Source organism: Rattus norvegicus, chromosome 2 (assembly GCF_021556685.1).
Source record: "Rattus norvegicus strain SHRSP/BbbUtx chromosome 2, alternate assembly SHRSP_T2T, whole genome shotgun sequence".
In the NCBI taxonomy this organism is placed as follows: domain Eukaryota; kingdom Metazoa; phylum Chordata; class Mammalia; order Rodentia; family Muridae; genus Rattus; species Rattus norvegicus.
In genome coordinates this window covers 224,782,404-224,801,718 of record NC_141535.1, presented here as the reverse complement: position 1 = coordinate 224,801,718, position 19,315 = coordinate 224,782,404, and positions in this window count along the sequence as shown.

Sequence of the window (19,315 nt, the reverse complement as noted above, 5' to 3'; positions counted from 1 at the left end):
ATTAGTGACTTTAACAAAACTGAAAGGTGAACCTTTTTAGCTATGACAGGGTCAAACTAACATACTAACCAATAGTATGTTAAATATCAATTATGAAGCACTTAGACATGTTTGCTTTTGCATGCTGTATTCTCCCCACTCCCAACCCAGCCTTGGCTCTAATGTTTACCACAGAGAGATCTGCTCCTGCAGGGGTATTCCCTAGGCCCCCGAGTCAGCTGGTAACATTAGAATATATCTAATGGTAGACCCAAGCAGGAGACACATGGCAAGAGAAGAGTGGAGACATGGTCGAGCAACTATAGAAACTGAGTCATTATTTCCAGAATCTGAATCTCTTCTCTTTCTCTGTTTGACTGTTTTTTCAGGAATAGCCACATCTTTTAATGTTTTCAGCACCATGTCTGAGGCTCGCCAGACACTTTTCTGGTTTGAATATAAAATTTCCATTACAACTTATCTATTCAGTGTCTGGTCCCCAGCTGACTGTGCAGTTTTACCCAGTCCCAAACTAGCAGATAACCAGCTTTTGTAATGTTCTCCAGGAAAAGCCTAGGAAACCTAACACTAAGTGGTTTGGAGTTATTGAATAAATAGGTCTGTCGTCAACAGTAGGCAAATATTAAAAATTAACTACTACTAAGCTCTTGGATTTATACATATTATCTTTTAAGAAATATTTTCAAAGTGCAGCCATGGTGTTACTCACCAAAGTAACCCCCCAAAATAGGAAAAGTAGCTACTTAATTTAATTTAATATCCACTTGAAGTAGGGTATAAACACTACAAAATTCCATGTTTGCTATAACAATGCATAGTGACATGATCAAGGATCATCCGATTTCAATTCTGAAAGCTGAGGCTTAGGTCCGGATGAATGTCCTCAAGGTTACATAGATGTGAGGAGATCTCAATGAAATCAATAGCAGATTTTCTGGGCACCCATAAATCTTCCCAGCATATGGAATATATAAAGTGCTTACAATCAAATATGTTATATGTTAGCAAGAACAGTACTGAGTTATAAAGCAATGAAGAATAAACTAAGACAGTGAGCATAATTTGACTTCCCACTGTATACATGTATACAGTAGTTGCTCTAATGGTTTTCTTTCTTGGTCATGTGACAAGGCCATGTTTTCCTGTTTGTCCAACACATATGTTCAGGGAAGCTGAATATTTCAATGAATGATTGTGTGCCACAGTGAGACAAGGTTGGTAAGAATCATCTTTGACCTCTAGCAATTAACATAGACTTGAAGGAGATTACACATTTATAAATCATTTTAAATGTCTGACAATCGCTGACTTGGAGGCTGTTTGTGAACAGCAACCATAACAACCTCCAGGAAACAGTAACCTATAAAATACTTGCAAATAAAAACCTGCTTTAGCAAAACATTTTATAACCTCTCAGCTTTCAGATTTTATTATCCTTTAAAAATATTCACTATTTCTATTAGAAGAAATCACACACTGAATTTACAAGCACCAATTCCTGTATATTTTTGTGTACATAGCACACATCCAAATGTTCTACACATAATACATTGCTTAATATAATGAATATGCCCTGTGCTGGTTGGATAAGAATGCTCCCCATTGGCTCACATATTTGAATTTGAATGCTTGGTCATCAGGGAGCCGCTCTACTTGAGAAGGATTAGGAGGTGTGGCTTTGTTGGAGGAAGTGTGTCACTGGAGTAGGGCTTTGGGATTGTAGAAGCCCAAGCTAAACCTAGTGGTTCTTGCTTTTTGGGCTGCCTGTGGACCCAGATGTAGAGCTCTGAGCTACTTCTCCAGCATCATGTCTGCCTGCCTGCCACCATTCTCCCTGCCACGTCAACAATGGTCTAAACCTCATAAAATGTAGGCCAGCCCTAGTTAAATGCTTTCCTTTATAAAAAGTTGAGTACACATGGAGCAACCCATGGCTCCAGCTGTACATGTAGCAGAGGATGGCCTTGTGGGGCAACAATGAGACGAGGGACCCTTGGTCCTGTGAAGGCTCCATAACCCAGTGTTGGGGAATGCCAGGGCAGGGAGGTGGGAGGAAATAGGTGGCAGAGGACTCTCATGGAGGCAGGGGATGTGGGAATGGGATGGGAAAGGGGATAACATTTGAAATGTAGATAAAGAAAATATACAATAAAAAATGAAAAAACAAACAAGAAAGTTGCCTTGGTCATGGTGTTCTAACAGCAATAGAATACTGATAAAGGCATCCCCCTGAGAAAAAAAATAATAAATTCACCCCCTGAATTCAGTCTGCAACGTTAGGCAAGAGCCACATACAGAATATGAACACAGACATGAAATCTCAATTCTGAACCTTGAGGCATCACTGCCTCTCTGTAGACAACTTGAAGTGCTTGTTGTACACAAAGCATCAAGTGGTATGCCCCACTTGGCTGAAGTGGCTTGGAAGTTAACTGGAGGGCCACAGCATACCATCTCTACTTGTAAATAAGTATTAGCACATATTTAACTTTAAGGACATACCATCTCTCAGACACTGACTTGTTCTTGTTTAAACTAGAAAACGAGACCTATTATTTTTAAGCTTAGTACATTATCAAACAGAAAAAACAGAATATATTTTGAGTACTATAAATTGTTTGACAGTTCACTAAGATAGATTCTGTTAGCACCCTCATGTTATGACAGTGTACACTATGCCAACCCATAAAGCTGAAGGGCTGTACTCAAGCTGTATACTCTGTCAGACACCACCATCAGCATTAACATCAAGATTAAGTTGTGTTCATAAATGCAGATGCAGAGGTCAACCCAATACCAGTGAGTCAGAACTCTGGGAAACTTTTGCGTCAGTCAACTTTCAGGGTGACTTTCATTTACACTTAAACGTAAGAAGCACCTAACTGGTGTGAGTTTTATGACGTTTTAAAGTCTCTGTAATACTCTACTTCCTGTTCTTGCCACTGAATTGTGCTGTAACCTAGGCTGGTTGGGAAAGCACCAGGAAGGAATTAAAGATAAAAGCTCTTTCTTGAAGGATTAGTTGGATATGGAGACGTAGAAAGAATGGAAGGAACCACAGGAGTATTTTCAAATATGTCATTCACAGTGGCTCTCACGTTTATCTTCTCATTATATTTATAATAATTTTACCCCCCAAATTCTTGTGAGACTCTGTTTTAGTTCTGCAAATCCACCCATGATTAAAAAGAAAAAAAAAGATGGATCATCTGCACAAGTCAGCAATTCCTGGAGAAGCTCCTATGAAGTACTCTGCCAACAATCCTATTACCAATTAACTGTGATCATTAGTTTGATTTGGACCACAGCAATGGCAATGTAGTCGTAAGAGAAGAGGAAAACAAAACAGACACATTGGAAAACACAAATGCAATGTAAAACTCATTTCTGTGCCTTTGGTCAAGCTCCTGTTTTTATCCTTTATATATTTTGTGAATATTCCTTTTATCTGAAAAGACACCCATGCAGCACAGACTGATCTCAACTCACTACATACACCAAGTTCTTAGATACTTTTCTGTTATTGTGATAAGACATGATGACCAGCGTAACACCAAAGTGTCTATTTGGAGCTCCCAGGCTCAGTGGGTTAGAGGCCATGATCACCACGGTGGGATCACAGTAGAAGGCAGGAAGGCAAGGTGCTGGAGCAAGAGTTGAAAGCTTTTATCACATTCGCAAGCAAGAGACAGAGAGACCTAACTGAGAATGGTGTGGGCTTTTGAAACCTCAATGTCCACCTCAGTTAGACACACCTCCTCCAACAAAGGCAGACTTCCTAATCCTTCCCAAACAGTTCCACCAACCAAACATTCAAACATATGAGTCTATGGGAGCCATTTTCAGTCAAACTACCATACCGAAGATTGCCTTAACCATTTGATCCTCCTGCTTCTCCTTCCTGAGTGTATTTATGGGAATTCTGGAATTTCTTCTCTAGGTAACCAGAGTAAGACTACACTCAAAGGCTGCAAAACTGACCACAGTCTTGAGGCGGCATCATGTCACAGGCGAGGAGGCTTAGAGAGTGGATATTGGAAGGAAAGCTATAGGATCAATTCCAAATGGTCAGAGGGTTTTTGGAAGGTGAATGTTTTGTTTATGCATTTTATTTTATTTTTTCCACAGAACTAAAAGCTGGGGTGGTGAGGAAGAAGACACAAGAGGAGAAGAAAGTCCTTAGGCTGCTAATTCCTTTCCATATCTCCTCCCTCTTCTGCTTTCTAATTACAAGAAATTACACAGAACCAAATCATCTATCACAGAAAGAGAGGAGGTTTGTGGGCAATGTACTTGGATAAAGATAATGCCTGCCACCTTTGAGAAATAACAAGGTTCTTTATGTTTCTTGTAAAAAGAACTATTGAAATGCACATCCTGTGCATAGACATGTCTCATAAATCTCTTCTATGTGCAATCACCATGCCATGGGCACTGAAACATTCCATGCCATTTCTTCGTAGTAAAGTACTAATTCTAGGTAATAAAGGCAACTTATTTCTCAAAGGACCAAACTGTTGTAAAACATTGCAAAGCGGGCTCCTTGTGTACAAAGATAAGTTCTTCTCAAGACTTCAGGTCACTGTGTAAAGTCTCTGCCTTCCTTTGCTTTGCCTTCTTCCCTTTCTGTCCCATCCTTTATCTGAAGACTGTATGAAAAATACTTGTTGACATCCCTAAATAAAACAATAATTTCATATTAAATATCATCTTCCACAAGGTTTAAAGAGTGAAATGAAGCTATTGTATAAATATAATTTGTAAACAGTTACATGGTTCTACATTATAGTGGTTATATTTCCATTCTTGGCTTCATAAAGTTTAAATTTTAATTTATACCATATTGAGTGCCTAATAAAGTGTTTTGGTTTTAACTTCTAGCACCCTTAAAGGTTTAAAGCAGGGTCATGACCAGTTAATGTTGGGTTTTAGTAATAAAAGATTTAGTTATTTCTAAAGAGATGATTGATTTGCAAGCAATTAAATTTAGATTAATTAAATTAATTGAGATTAATTAATTAATTTGTATTGGTGTTTGACTGCATATAGGTCTGTTTGAGGGTCTCAGGCTCCCTGAATCTGGATATTATAGACAATTGTGTGCTGCCATGTAAATGCTAGGAATTTAGCCTGGGTCCTTTGGAAGAGAAGCCAATGCTCTTCACTGCTGAACCATCTTTCTTGCCACTAACTTAAGACCTTATTACACAATATAAGGTACTTGGCTGAAAAACTGTTGTAGTCATAAAAATGGAAAGGACGGGACAATTTAATGTGGTATTTAAAATACTGAAATAGTTGTTCACACACACACACACACACAAATATCTGCCTGATTGTCTATCAGTCAGTCAGTCAGTCAGTCAGTCAGTCTGTCTGTCTGTCTGTCTGTCTGAGTATGTTTCATGTGTATGAATACTTTTGGATGTCCGAAAAGGATATCAGTTCTCCTAGAACTGGTCTATAGGTGCTCATGAACTGCCCTGTGTGGGTACCGGGAACCAACTTAAGTCCTAAGCATGAATAGTTAGTTCTTTTAACCTTTGAACCATCTCTTTGTCCTTCTCCTTCCTTTTTACTTTTGGAGACATATTTTTTCATTGACCTTGAAGGTGGTTGATTACGCTATGTGGGCTGGCCAATGAGCTTTGGGGATCTTCCTATCTCCATCTACTAGACACCAGTGGGATTGCAAGCACTTGCTGCCATGCCGGCTTCTTATGTAGTTTCTGGGGACTAGGAACTCAAATGTACTTGTTTGAAAGTCAAGTCAAGTTATCCACTGAGATATCTCCCCAGCTCTAAAACCATTAGTTATTGATGACTATATTATGGCAATGAAAAAGAGATTCAGAGATGACTTTGTATTTTGTATTCCATAACTTAGGAAATCACTGAGTTCCCCCTAATTCTTACCTCACATCTAAGCTAAACAGCTAGGTTTGCCTTGGGAATATTCAACTTTCTGTATAATTGAAAACATTCTGTTAATGATTTCAATGTATGCCCAAGAATTTGCAGCACGTATATTACAGACAAATGCAAATTTCTATAGTCCAACAATCTGTGTCTTAGCTTATTTATTAGAATAAGGACTTGACAGAGTCCGGAAACATTCAGGTTTTCTTCTGTCCTTGGGGTCTGGTTGGAACAGTGATCTCTGTAAGTCAAACTATCTCACCTCCCATGCTCAGTTGATTTGCCTTTTCACTGCTGGGCTATTAGCCACAATATCGTAGCATTTTGAAGTCCATGCTTTACTTTCCTACAGATATACTGTACATAGGAACAGAGATAGAAGCATTGTATATTATTATTGTTTATTCTGAAATAAACTTAATCAGAAATGTCAAAGAGGACAATGATTAACGACTTAGGATAATATAATTACCATACTTACAGACATGCATGCATGTGTGCACAGTATGCATATGTGTGTGTGCCCATGGTTTATCCAACATGAATATTTTGGCTTCTTTTTTTTTTCAAAGAGAAATAAGGAATTCTGCTTATTACTAAGGAGGATGATCATTATTTGACCTCAAGATGACAGGGCATTGTCTATAAACATTTCCATCTTCCTAAAGTAAACAAATTTGTTTTACTCTACTTTATCCTTTCTGTAAGAAAGGAGAGTGTTAAGTAGCACCAAACAAAATATGAGAGTTTATGCTGAGATCTCTGTGAATTTACATTTCAAGAAACATCCTTAGGAGACTTTGACTACTTCCTTTGAAAAGTTGGAGGGGACCATTTCACTGGTGTATCTCCAGTCTCATGCTCTGACATGATCACCACAGTTTCCATTCAGACACAGGCTTCTGTGATAATACACATTTGAGCTCTTCCAGTGCTGGCTGGGAGTGGGTCCCTAAGGAATACGACTGAATTATTAATAATGAATAACTTGAACATAAAATCCCAAGTGGATAGATACTGTTAATTCTTTCTAGACTTACAAATATTTCTAAGATGACATTGCAAAATTTTTATGTAAGATGTACATCTATGATTAAAATGAAATTTGTCTCTACAGGTTAAAAAATCAATACATGATATCACAACAGAAAATATTAGTTACCTTTAAAACTCGATTATTTGAGGTATAATTTTATATTGGGATTTAAAATGAAATGTGCCTGATTTTTATAAAATGAGCATCAGAAGATTGTTAAACATCACAGCTGACAAAATGAAATGGCAAATATCTTACTAGTAGTTGGTTATATCATGAGAGTACATATGCAGATGCTAAGCAATTACAGAACATAAGAAAAGTGTCTCCTCTATACAGTATTTCTTATTGACTTGAAGGTAACCCATGATATAGTCTGTAAGCATCTATGTCCAAAACTGATGGATAACAAGACAAAAATTACTGTAAACAATAAAATGAATAGGCAGATTTTTACCTTTAACATCTTATGGTGTTGATAATTTCAGAAACCTGGATGAGTATTATAGAATATACATGACTTCTAAGTATTATAAAATAAGAGTTTTGGCTTCCTGGGTTGATTTAATCATGATAGTAGATATCTCATATTGCCTTATTGTTTTTTTTACTTATTATTTGACCATTTGTTTGGAACCTATTCAATGAATGTCTTTTATATACCAGATACTTGGTCAGATGAAAGGATTTAAGATCAGTCATGGAGTAAGTGGGACTTCACTCAAAGGGGAAAAATTAAACAGAAGACCCTTGGAAGACCTAGTCCTATCTAAGACACCTGAGGTACTTACCACAGGGGAACTGGCAAAATTTACAATTCCTATGTGATCCAAAGGTGGCTTGGTTATTACACTGATGCATTGGGCCAGAAAAGAAAGTCATCCTACACCCTGCCTTTTTCACTTAAGATTGTGTTGTGTAGAGTCATCATGAAATCCCAAGGTCCTGGGTACTGCAGAGCAGATGACCAAATTTCTCCAGGCTTTTGGACTATCCAGGAGATGGTACCAACTTTCCTGGACATACATGTGTAACATGCACCTGTCCCTGATAATAGCCAGCCAGACTGCACAGAGCCACTGGGACCATGGAGTTCCATGGAAACAGAGTGACATTTTTCACTCATTTCCAACTCTAGGGAATAACTGAATAGCCTTTTCTAAGTGCCACGGTTGCTCTAATCTTTAGGGGGCAACCAGATATCACTTCTTTTGTGATCTCAGGTTGTTAAATAACCTGTTTTTAGAAGGTTAGCTCACTGAGGTTCTTAGAAGCAGTGACTCTCACCACTGCCCTACATTTGGGTTCCATAAAACAGCTAAACAGCAAAGGAGGAGTTTGGCTTCTGGAAGCTTCATTAAGTCATCCATGTAGCCCTAAAGGATTGGTATGTACTCTACTAGACGCTTCTTGTGTGTCTCAGCTTCCTCCTGGGCAAGTGCACCACTCCATTGTTAGACACGCCATGTTTTACTAACTCTAGTGGACAGTGCTACTGCCACATAATCCAGAAAAATTTGCAGATAAGCACCACCCGTAGCTAGGCATGCACACGGTGAACTGCTAAGGAATTTGCTGCCAGTTGGTGCTACACCTACTCCAGTAGAGTCTGTGTGACATGAAATCTCTTGTGCTTCGTTTCTATCCAGAACAGAGGGCTGTGCCTGAAATGGCTTGACCTCCTGAAGGTCCCTGGCCGTCTCCCTACAAAAAGATGATGACTGGGGTCTATGCTTGCGGTGGAGGTGCCTTCTGTGTTCTAGCCTTGGTGATCTTAGCAACTTTAATCCTGTCAACAATATCTGATTTTAAGAATATAGCAGTGTGGGAAGATGGTCATGTACCTTTAGATGTCTCAGGAGCTGAAAGTTCAGAGACGGAAACGTCTCACACCATCATGATCCTGATAAACTCAACGGCTGCAATGAATTCAACTGCTGTATCCATTAGTTCCCAGCAAATAGGAGAGAAATTAATTGCAGTTACTAACAACATGACTGTTCCAGAAAAGCCTTTCCCCCTTTTGGATAAGTTTTGTTTATCATAATTCAAAACAGTAACGATTCTTTTAAAAAGATCATAGACAAGTTCCAACAAGTTGAACAAACTTATCAAGAGTTAACTATGGTTACAATAGTTTCCTTACTATTCTGAGGGGCCATAAATATATAGTTTAAACTTTATTATGACAAAGATAAATGACGAATACATACCTGGTGCCCACAAATCTGGCAGTATAACTGAAGTTTTCTAAACAATTGTTTGCAGTTAAGAACTGTTTCCTAGACTGTACGTTCAGTTTTCCTCCTTACAAGGGACATTGGTGGGGTGATGAATAAGAGCTGGATGACTGCCAGTTATGAGGTACCTGTTTTAACTGTTTAAATCTATGCCAAGAAGTAAAGCTTTTTGCAGCAGCACACACCTCTAGTTTGTATCTGTCTGTCACACCGAATCTGTTCTCTACCTGAAATCGAAGCCTTGGTCCCTCTGCTGACACACTCCCCTGGGTGGTCTGTGGCAAGTTGGGAGCTACCTCTCAGGCAATGATGTAATTTCAGAACTGCAGAGCCTAAGTGACCAAAATATCTGTAGATGTAACCAAAGCTGACTGTAAATAAAGAGGCAACATAGATGTATACTAAAAATGTTTACCTAGGTCCAAAGACAGGGCCACATATCCACCCAATACTCAGGACGTATCTCCAGGAAGGTCTTTTACTAAAATCAAACAAACAAACAACAGACAATTCTTGACAAAAAATAGAAAACTTATCTACCAGGTACAAAAAAATTATAAAGTCATAAGAGAAAGGAAAAATGAAACAGTATAATAAATAACTCTCTAGCAGTCAGACCCAAAGAAAATTAAATCAATAGCTTGAGTAACAAAGAATTCAAAAAAAGTATTTTAACGATACAAGACAAATCAATGCAATTAGAAATATGAAATATGAAATTCAGTAAAAGATAAAAAACTTAAAAGGTATCAATCATAAATTGTAGATTTTAGAAACTCAGCAATAATATGTTTATATATGTATATATATATGGATGGATGCATACATGTATGTATTTATACATACATGCACACATGTGTTCATAATCTAGAACTTTGATAACAGAACTGATTAAATAGAGAAAATAATTTCTAAGTTTGAAGATAAATATTTTTAGATAATCAAACGTGATTTAAATAAAGTAAAAAGAGACAGACAAAGGTAAGAGGAATAGAAAAAAAAGAAAAGGAGTCAGGGTATGAATAGAAGGAGCAAGTAGAAAGAGACATGGAAAGACTAAATTTGGAACATTAAAAGAATGTCTTCAAGACTTATGGATAAGATTAAGTAAACAAATATTTGAACTATAGATAGTTCATCAAGAAAAAAAAGGAAATGAAACAGAAAATGCATCAAAGACAATAATTTCTAGAATCCTTTCTCATCTTGGAACATATTTGGAGATGACAAGGTGTATGAATTCCAATGGCATCAGTAAATTCAAATTTTGTAAAAACACACACACACACACACATACAAATAAAACATTAACAGAAAGACAGAAATTTTCTGTTTATCAATAATGGTCTTGAGTATAAATGAATCAAATTCCCCAGTTAAAAGAAACAGACTGGCTGAATAGAATAAAACCCTAAGTCTAATAAGATAGGGTCTATAGGGAACATCTCACCAGAAAGCAAAGGGATGGATAAAACCATGGCACCCAGATGAAAACAACTGTTTATAATACATTATAATAAATTATAATAAACAAATTTTAAAGCAAAATATATAAGAGGATATGAAGGATTATTATGACACAAGAAGGATAAAATTAGCAACAGGAGCTAATAATTATATAGTTTTGCACTGAATACTAGAGTCCCTAATTATACAAAGAACAATTAGCTCTAAGATGATAGATCCTCCCACAAAAACACTTAGAAATTTCTACATCCCACATTTGTCAATGACCATATCTTACAGACAAAAACCAATAAAGAAGTAATAACATATTGAAGGCTTGGTGGAGAACAAAGAGATGTAGCATGCACTTACAGAACGTTTCGCCCAGGATCTAAAGAACAAGCCTTATCATCACATGGACTACGACCCAGGCGGAACCCCACGTTAACCTATAAACAACTCTCACTAAGTTCAAACTAAACCAAAATCAAGCATGCATCTTCTTTGAACACAATAGAGTAAAATTAACAATGGAAAAAAGGAAATCCTAAAATTATATTCACACTTAGAACTCAAACATTAATCATTTTAAATGACTGGTTGTGCTAATGGAGAAATCAAAATGAGGGTTAAAAAAACCTCTGAAGCTGTTGGAAAAGAAATCGCAGAGGGATAACTGGAGATATACAATAATACCAGTATGAGTAGTAAAACATAGCACGTACATGTAAAAAGATACGAAGTATCTCATAAAGGTTTTTAAAAGTACAATTCAAGAACCTAGGAAAGCAAGAAGTTAAACTCAAAATTGGTAAAAGGAAATATATAACATACAGCACAGAAGAAATAAGTGACGAAATTAGTGTGATTGTGTGTGTATGTTACCAGTGAAACAATGGGATATGGCTTTTTTATGAAGAAGGATAAGGAAACTTGACAAACCACAAACTAAATTAATGAAGATAAGAATAGAGAACCGAGCTAACAAAATACAGAACTCCTAACGATCATTAGGGACCATTATAGATGATTATATGCAACAGAATTGGATAACATAGAAGACATGTATTTCTGAACACACACAAGCTACCAAAATTAATCCATGAGAATGTCAAAATGTGGGCGGGCCAATAACAATTCATGAGAAAGAATTATCAATAAAACATTTCTCCAGAAGCAATAGCCAAGCAATTGATTTGGCTAATTTTACAAGCTTTAAAAAAAGCTCATATGAATTCTTGGTGAATAGCTATAAAGTATTGAATGTATGTCATGCTTTGAGGCCAGCACTCACTCACACCTAAACCAGAGAAGGAAATGAAACAAGAGGGAGACAACCAGAAGTCAATAGACCTGATGAACAAGATGCAAAAATTCTCAAGAAAATACTAGGGAAGTGGTGATAGTAACAACAAGAAAAGATTACAAACCAAGAGAGAGGCAAGAACTGTTCAATACTTGCACATCAGTTAGTATGAACTATGCAGAAAATGTGGACTATTTATAATTACATAGTAAATATCTATCCTTACACCCACAAATGAGTGTATTCCTCATCCCTTGCCAAGAAAAATTCTCTTTGCAACAGATGGAGACCCTTACAGGAAATCAGAACCTATCAAAATGCAGTCATAGAGCTCAGTCCCAGTGATTGATTATCTCTCCAACTCCCTCACCTATGACTCACTGAAGAGGGCTCTTCATTGCAGAAGAGAGTGTAGAAAGATTGTAAGAACCAGAAGGTCGGGGACGTTGGTATGGGATGGAGTTTGCTCTGAGATGGTGTCTCCTAGGAATGTCAGAAGAGCTAGATCAATAAACATCCTTTCATGGTTAAAAAAATACTATAAAAATCGGGTATGGAAGGAATTTACCCCAACATAGTGGATATGTGTGACAACTTTATAGCTTCTATCATTATAAATGGAAGGAAAGTTGAAATCATTGGGTTGAGATCCCTTTGGGGGTTGAATGACCATTTTACAGAAGTTGCCCGAAACTATCTGAAAACAAAGATGTTTATATTATAATTCGTAATAGCAGCAAAATTACAGTTATGAAATAACAATGAAAATAATCTATGCTTGGTGGGCACCACAAAAGGAGGAACCATGTGAAAGGGTCACAGCATTAGGACAATTGAGATAGGACAATAGGTCTAAGATGAGGAGTACGACAAAGGTTTCATCTACACAACTCATATCGGGAGTTCAGGCCAAGAGTTAAAACAAGAAAAATAAATGAAGAACATCCAAATAGACAAAGAACAAGTCAAATTACTTCTGTTTATAAAATTGTGACTACACATATAGAAAATCTATTTCCCCCCCAAAAAGAAAATCTTTACAGTGATAAATTTAGTAGTTACAGGCTATAAAACCACCGTAAAAATATGTAGCATTTTGTACTTTGTTGATAATTTTTCTAAGAAATCAAAGAAGCAATCTCAAAGAGAGCTGTAAAAATACATAAGGAAAAATTTAGACACGGAAGTTAATGATCTCTGCAAAGAAAGTAACAAAACACTGTTGAGATAAATTGAAGAAGACACACAAAATGAATAGACACCTTAAGTTTTGGGACTGAAAAGTAATAGTATTAGTGTATTGAAGGTTTCTACCAAAATGTCATTGGGACTTCTCATATAAAAAACACACTCCAAACAAATTTTATGAAACTACAAAAGAACTTAAAAAATAGCAAAACAGTTCTGAGCAAAAGGAACAACACTGGAGATATGGCAATGGCTGCCAGGAGAACCCACTGAGGATTACTAAAGGAAGTAGAGAGTCACACAAAGCAAGGCGTAGGTGAGTGGCCTGAATCGACCTTCCCCAATATATTGTATAAATTGCTAGCAAGAATTTGAAAAAGAAAGTTTATCATCGGAGAAATGCACATTGAAACCTCAAGATATCCTATTACCCCGATTAGAGTGGATAGTATTAAAAAGAACAAACATCGGCTGGCAAAGATGAGTAAAAAGGGAACTCTTATGTAATGCTGGTGGGAATACAAATTAGAAAATACGGGAAAACAGTATGGAAATGTTATGGAATCTCCTTACAAAGCTCTAAGAATGCCACTACTGGGTGTACAGTCAAAGGAAACGACATCATCGTCAAGGAAGCTGCACAGCACGCTGGCTGCTGAACTTTCTAAATAACCAATACATCGAATCAGCCTGTGAGTAAAATGAATGGATGAGGAAAATGTGGTAAATACATGATGGAGTGAAAGCTATGAGGAGAACAGAAGTCCGTGGATTGCAGCATGATTGAAGACGTTAAAAAGAGTGATAACTCTGCCCGGGTCCCAATGGGGAAGTTAGGGCAAGGACTGTAGAAGCTGAGGGGGTTTGCAACTTCATAGGAAGAACAACAATGTCAACCAACCAGATCCCTGAAGCTCCCAGGGACGAATCCACCAACCAGGGTACACATAGGGTACCCATGGTTCCAGCTGGATATGTGGCAGAGGATTGATTGCCTTATCTGGACTCACTGGGAGGGGAGCCCCTTGGTCCTGTGAAGACTTGATGACCCAGGATAGGGGAACGCTAGGCCGCTGAGGCAGGAGTGGGTGGGTGGGTAGGGGAGCACCCTAATAGAGGTAGAGGGAGGGGGGATGAGATAGGGAGCTGGTGGAGGGGAAACTGGGAAGGGGGTTAACATTTGAAATGTAAATAAATAAGATAACCAATAAAAAATATATACTGAAAAAAAAAAGAGTGATACCGCAGACACAAAAGCCAAAGTCACATGTTCTCTCCTATGGGTGCTACAGTTGATTTCACAGAGAATAAAATGATACCAGAGGCTGCTTAGTATGCCGTAGAGTGTTCTTAGTTGGTTTCCAGTTTGCGGATTGATATGGGGAATAACTTCTAATGTTTTATAGCACACTGTAATTACTATGTTTCTTAATTAATTGAACATTACAAAATAGATAGGAGAGGAAACTTTGAAGGTTCAAATGTTGTAGAAAAAGTTCTAGATGTGTCTGTCTCTTATATTTCCATGCCACAAACAGGTAGGGGTCGGGGTTGTTTCTGTCATCTCACTGTAACTAAAATCCTCCACAGAAATAACTTGAGGGAGGTTTCCTTTCAGCTTGAAGTTTCAGAGGGTTGTAGTTGATTACAGTGAAGGGAAGCCCAGTAGAGGAGTTCGGTTCTTATTGGTGGAAGCTGTTCGCATCTCAATGGATGAGGAAGCCTGGCCAGGAGCCTGCAAAGGCGATGCCCCTTCAGACCTCCTTCTACCAGCTTGGCCCCATTCTGCAAAGCCTCTGCAACCTCCCCAAAGAGCACCATCAGCTGGGACAGAAGCCAAATACGCCTTTAAAATGGGAAACCCTGCAGACTAATTCAGAGGGAAATCACGCACCATGAATTAACTAAAAATAACCACCTCAGTGGTGCAGCCATGGATAAGCTGTATCCATCTCATACAAACAGTCCCAATTAAATTAAATGAGGATAATTATTTATAGAAATAAATATAAATGTATGTTAATACAAATATTTTACAAATAATATACATATATACTTATAAATATAACATAGATATAACTTAATATTTAATATTTCCTTTTATTTGTAACCAACATGTCCATCTCTACATGTAGTTTTTATAAATTCATTTTCAAATTCTTTCTTACGTTGGCCACAGACATAAGTGCCCTGCGAGTTACGAGTTGGCTACCAACAACGAAAGAATAGTTTATCTCCTTTTATATCATCACAAAGGATTATATAAAAAATTATGGGGACAATCCAGAGACTTATTTTTCTCAGTATCTCAAACACTTTTCATCACAATCAGCTATTAGTAATTCTTTCGGCATTCCGTCTTGCTAACTTCTGTGGTCAGGTTTTGTGAATTAATCCTGAAGAGATTGTGAAACCATCAAGGCCCCCAAGGCTGTCTTACGTCATTTTTGCCTCTTTATTATTCCCCCTGTCAATCTGCATGTAAACATTCAAGGAGGTACCCATGTCACACACTTTACGGATGGACGTTGCTGTGTATCCTTCCTTGTCATGATGCTGTCTGAGAACATTCCCAGGTCTATGTGAAGGATTAACAAGACCTATATTATTCCAGTTATGATTTTTTTCTCACTATTCATTCTGGTAGCACAAAATTTCCCCATCAGATTTACAAATACGAATTTATAAATACAAAGACCAATGACCTTAGAAAGTCCCGAGTAATCACAAACTAAGCCAATCTCTCAGTCCCATAAGGGAAGCAACTTTTTTCAATTATTTTAACCATAGACTTTGGGATTTTCTTTCATCTACCTAAATACAGCTATCTCTTAAGTTTTGTTTTATTGTTTGTTTTGTTGTTGTTGTTTGTTTGTTTTTAATAACATCTATGGAGTTCCTACTTCAGAATAGAAAAAGATGTCTTTATGTTAACCCTAGTTACTCCCCTTGTGTGTGTCCATGCGTATGAATACACACCCACATCTGCACACACATCTGCCTAGCCTTGCATTAGATATGAAATGACTTGAATGAGAATAACACGTTTCATAATAAATTGACACAAAGCTCACCACAGTGAAATTGTATAGTAGGGTTTATCTTGTTTTTATTTTTTTTCTTACTGCTCCTGTTTTCTGGACTCCAGATTTGCCTCCCCTTGGCTGGCCCTCATTTTTGGGAAAAGACAATGTCTAGTAAAATCCTGATAAAGAGTAAGTATGTTGGGAATTTCTGAAGATCTTGCTAATATAGTCTTTATTATACACACATTCAATTATCCTGTAACTGGCTCATCAGGAGTCTGTGCATTGTCTCAGAATGGCTCACCTAAGAATGTCATTTTATTCTGTGTTTCTGTTTCATTTAGTTTGGGTGTTTAAAGACCGTATAATACTTGTAAACAAGATTGGCTTGAAAACCCACAACTGTCCTCCTGCCTCATCTTACCTGCTGGGATTACAGGCTTCTGGACCCACCACTCTCTAGTCTTCAGGGTCAGCTTCATAAAACCTTGTGTGTGGGTCTCTAGGTTTGTTTTATATTCCTCACAAAGCTTTGAGATGGTCTTATAGGGCAGGTGATGGATTGAGCTGTCCTGATGCTCCTTTTCGGTCTTCAACACACATACTCTCTCTCTCCCTCTTTCTCTTTCTCTCTCTCCCTCTCTCTCTCCCCTCTCTGTCTCTCTCTGTCTGTCTCAATTCCGGGAAGTGTTTATAAACAACTTGTTCAAGTATTTTCTGTCTTTTGCCTTTTTTCTATTCTCTCTCTAAAATCTATATTTTAAACTATAAACTTTTCCCAGAGCTATCCCAATTTCATTACTGCTCTGTCTACTGTAGTTTGGAGAGACTACCTACATTTTACCATTTACTCGCTTAGAGAAATGCTTTGTTTTTGACGTTATTTCCTACAGCATTATTGTATTCTTTTTTCTTTTTCAGCCTCAATTCTTATTTAAAATTTGGAGCAGCTTCACCATTTATATGAAGATACAACCTTTTAAAGACTTACTTTTCTTTAAGGGTTTATTTTTCTTTCTGAGTGCTTAAGTCTTTCTTCAAAGTCCTTTGACTGTGTGTTTATTTGGCTGTTCAATCATATTGATCACGGAAGACCGGAATATTGCTTGATTGCTTTGTGTAAGGACTTACTGGTTCTTTTTTTTTTAATTAATTTATTTGTTTTTACACTCCAGATTTTATTCCCCTTCCGGTCTGCCCTCTGACTCTTCCACATCCCACACCCCCTCCCTGATTACCCCCTGTCTCTATGAGGATGTCCCTTCCCCACCCACCCCTCCAGATCTCTAAACTTCCTGGGACCTCCAGTCTCTTGAGGATTAGGTGCATCTTCTCTGACTGAATCCACATCCGGGAATCCTCTCCTGTATATGTGTTGGAGGCCTCATCTCAGCTGGTGTATGCTGCCTGGTTGGTGATCCAGTGTCTGAGAGATCTCAGGGATCCAGGTTAATTGAGACTGCTGGTCCTCTTACAGGGTTGCCCTCCTCCTCAGCTTCCTCCAGCTTTTCCCATTCAACCACAGGAGTCAGCAGCTTCTGTCCATTGTATGGGTGCACATATCTGCATCTGACTCTTTCAGCTGCTCGTTGAGTCTTTTGGAGGGCAGTCATGATAGGTCCCTTTATGTGAGCGTCTCATAGCCTCAGTAATGGAGTCGGGTCTTGGGCTCTCCCCTTGAGCTGGATCCCACTTTGGGCCTGTCCCTTGACCTTCTTTTCCTCAGGCTCTTCTCTGATTCCATCCCTGCACTTCTTTCAGACAAGAAAAATTATGGGTCAGAGTTTTGACTGTGGGATAGCAACTCCATCCCTCTATGCCCTGTCTTTCTGCTAGAGGTGGATTCAGTAAGTTTCCTCTCCACACTGAAGGGCCTTTCATCTAACCCCTCTGCCCCTTTGAGTCCCGAGAGTCTTTCACTTCCCAGGTCTCTTGTACATCCTCCCAACCTCCTTCCTCCTGAGGTCGCCTGTTTCCATTCGTTCTGCTGGTCCTCAGGGCTTCAATCCTTTTCCCTCACCTAATACCAGATCATGTTCCCCTTCCCTTAATCCCATCCCCTTTCCCTTGTCCCTCCCTCTCTCCCCCTTTGTGGTTGGTTTTTTCTCCCTCCCAAGTGGGACTGAGGCTTCCTCAAATTGGCCCTTCAGCTTTTGAGTTCTGTGGACTGTATCTTGGGTATTCTGCACATTATTTTTGGCTAATATCTACTTATTAATGAGAATGTACTATGCATGTCCTTTTGGGTCCGAGTACCTCACTCAGGATGATATTTTCTAGTTCCATCCATTTGCCTGCAAAGTTCAGGATGTCCTTGTTCTTAATAGCTGAGTAGTATTCCATTTTGTAAATGAACCACATTTTCTGCATCCATTCTTCTGTCGTGAGACATCTGGGTTGTTTGCAGTTTCTGCCTATCACAAGTAAGACCACTATGAACATAGTGGGCCACGTGCCCCTGTGGCCTGGTGGGGCATCTTTTGTGTATATTCCCAGGAGTGATATCTCTGGGTCTTTAGGTAGGTCTATTTCCATTTTTTTGAGGAACCTCCAAATTGATTTTCAAAGTGGTTGTACCAGTTTGTATGGATTGCATTAGGAGAGGATTTGTTATGTTTAATGCTTCTGGGACTCTTTCTCCTCAATGGAAACATTTGTTCTCTGATATCAGAGGTATGGACCAGGGTGCTCAGATTCAAGTTGGATGGGGTCCGAGAGTCTCACCTAGTTTTTTCAAAGATTTTTTTTTTTACTCAAGGTACTATTTTCATCGTGACGTTCTCTACTTTCAGTTCTATAATTCTTCGTTGTGGATTCACCAGCAATTAAAACCCTGAATTTGGGGGATTATGATGTTGCCCATCTTCTTGAAATGAAGATGTAAAATGTGCCTCAACCCTCATGGCAAAGACAGCATAGGACCAAGGGATCTGCAAGAAGAATTATAATTGATTTGATCTATCAAGGGTGGAGATGCTGTCCCAAGATAGCACCACTCGTTCTTAGAGCAGCATGCTTGAAACTTGACATATCAACATCAGATCATAACAGCACATTCTAGGACATCATCATGAACATGTGGAGGTCAGATGACAACTTGGAGGAACAGGTTTTCTTCTTCTAACCATGTGGGTTACAGGTGTAGAGCTCAGGC